This window comes from Pan troglodytes, chromosome 6, assembly GCF_028858775.2.
Source record: "Pan troglodytes isolate AG18354 chromosome 6, NHGRI_mPanTro3-v2.0_pri, whole genome shotgun sequence".
NCBI lineage: Eukaryota > Metazoa > Chordata > Mammalia > Primates > Hominidae > Pan > Pan troglodytes.
Genome location: NC_072404.2, coordinates 109417871 through 109420613, shown reverse-complemented (window position 1 = coordinate 109420613; position 2743 = coordinate 109417871).

The following is a 2743-nucleotide window of genomic DNA, read 5'->3' as shown; positions in this document are numbered from 1 at the left end:
TGACTGTCGAAGGAACCACATTGGGTTCTCTGGACTCCTTTATCATCCCTGATGCCTAGTCTATGCTCATGGCTCAGCCCTACCCCCAGGTCACCTCCCTTGTCAGGCTCCTGTGTCCCCCACACCCACCTGCTGTTTCATGCTGACCTGGTTAGAAACACTCTTTTTTTTTTTTTTGAGATGGAGTCTTGCTCTCTCACCCAGGCTGGAGTGCAGTGGCGTGATCTTGGCTTACTGGAACCTCCATCTTCTGGGTTCAAGTGATTCTCCTGCCTCAGCTTTGTGAGTAGCTGGGATTACAGGTGTCTGCCACCATGCCAAGCTAACTTTTGTATTTTTAGTAGAGATGGGGTTTCACCATATTGGCCAGGCTGGTCTCAAACTCCTGACCTCAGGTGATCCACCAGCCTCAGCCTACCAAAGTGCTGGGATTACAGTAGTGACTGACCTCCCCTGGCAGAAACATTCTTTTGACCGCCTCTTGGCAAGCTCTTAGGTCTTCACATCTCTGATACATCATTCCCTGCAGGGGTTTTTCTCTGGGTGACTCAGTGGCTCTGTGCCCCTCTCCCCAACCCTGACACCTGTCCAGGACTTCAGTTTTCTGAGGTTTCCTCCCCCTTGTCCACCCCACTCCTCTTTCCTGTTACAGATGAGGCCAGATCCCATTTTTAATGTTCTTTAGCCCTGACCTGCTCACATGAGCTTTTGGTTTCCTTATTGACCTAAGCTGTTGATTCTTTATCCTTTTATTTGTTGAGGGTGTCATCCTTTTTGAATTGAAAAATACAGTTGCTGTATTTTTCCCTCTTGATTGAGCTTTCTTCCCTGGGGCTCTATATGTTCAGATAGAACTTTTTGCCCCAGAAGAGGAAATGCGGATTTCATTAGTCTGAAGAAGTAATTTCTCAGCTTTGATTTCCAAGTTGAACCCAAAGCATTAAGAAAAAAAAAAAAAAAAAGCGGGTGGTGGGGAAGGATAACTTCAAATTTAGGCTTTCCAAAAAGATGAGATGTTTGACTTAGAATTCTGAAGGCTGGGAATGATTTCCTTAAGGAGCCCAGCTTGGAGGATGGACTTTGGAATAATCCAGAGTGGGAGGCTGAGGACAGGATGTAAGGAAAGTTCTTGTCCCACGGGAAGGAAAAGCACAGACACAGGCAGGTGAGGTTTCATGAGAAGGTCAAGGTGAGAGCTCTGCTGTGTCTTTTGCGGTTGAAACCTGTGCATGGCGGTTGGTGACTCATTTGAGGAAACTCACTCCCTGGGACTTGGAGGGGATCTGACAATCCCAGGGCCAATTCCTGTATCCTTGAGCTGTGCCCTGGAGAGCTGAGGGTTCTCAAACAAGCTCTGGCTGTGTGAGCCAAGACCAACATGGTGTGGAGATGCGGAGCGGCTGGAGTGGAGGGCTGGGTCTCCCAGGGAGCCAAGGAGTGTGGGGAAACTGAGGCACAGAAGACGCTTGGGTTTGTGTAAAAGAGTTTCAGGCCGGGCGCTGTGGCTCACGCCTGTAATCCCAGCACTTTGGGAGGCTGAGGTGGGTGGATCACCTGAGGTCAGGCGTTCAAGACCAGCCTGGCCAACATGGTGAACTAAACACACTAAACACACAAAGCACACTAAAACACACAAAAATCTCTACTAAACACACAAAAATCAGCCGGGTGTGGTGGCGGGCGCCTGTAATCTCAGCTACTCAGGAGGCTGAGGCAGGAGAATTGCTTGAACCTGGGAGGCGGAGGTTGCAGTGAGCCGAGATTGCACCACCGCACTCCAGCCTGGGTGACAGAGCAAGACTCCATCTCAAAAATAAATAAATAAATAAATAAATAAATAAATAAATAGAGTTTGCAGAATTCTGAGTAGCTCTGTGCCCCATTGCTCCCCCTCCACATCTGGCCAAGACTTGGATCTTCTGAGGTTTCCTCCCCTTCTTCTACCCCTACCCATCTCTCCTGTCATGAGGCCAGAGCTCACATTCAAATCTTCCTTTGCCCTGGCCTGCTCATGTTGCCCTTTGCTTTTTTTAAAAAAATTGAAATGTTCCTCCTGTCATGTGCTATTCTTTATTTGCTCAAAGTATTCGACATTACTGTGAAATGTCACTGGCTGGGCGATTTCCTCCTGAGTGCTTTGGCTTATCTTCTCTGACTAAATGGAATAAACCTGTTCAAATCAGTATTTTTACATATTGCTCATCCGATATTGTACAGGAAAAATACTAATATGGGGCCAGGTGTGGTGGCTCACGTCTGTAATCCTAGCACTTTGGGAGGCCAAGGCAGGCAGATTACAAGGTCAGGAGATCAAGACCATCCTGGCTAACATGGTGAAACCCCGACTCTACTAAAAGTACAAAAAAAAAAAAAAAAAAGGGAAAATACTAATATGGGGCTAGGCATGGTTGTTCATACCTGTAATGCCAGTGCTTTGGAAGGCTGAAGTGGGAGGATCACTTGAGTCCAGGAGTTCGAGACCAGCCTGGGCAACATATTGAGACCCCTGTCTCTACAAAAACCAAAAAAAAAAAAAAAAAAAAAAATGAGCCAGGCATAGTGGTGCATGCCTGTAGTCCTTGCTACCGAGTAGGCTAAGGAGGAAGGATTGCTTGAGCTCAGGAGTTCGAGGCTGCAGTGAGCTATGATTGAGCCACTGCACTCCAGCCTGCAATGGCCTGAATTTCCTGTTCAGATCTTTTATGAACCAAATACTACACAACTGTAGTCATGATCTTCTTGG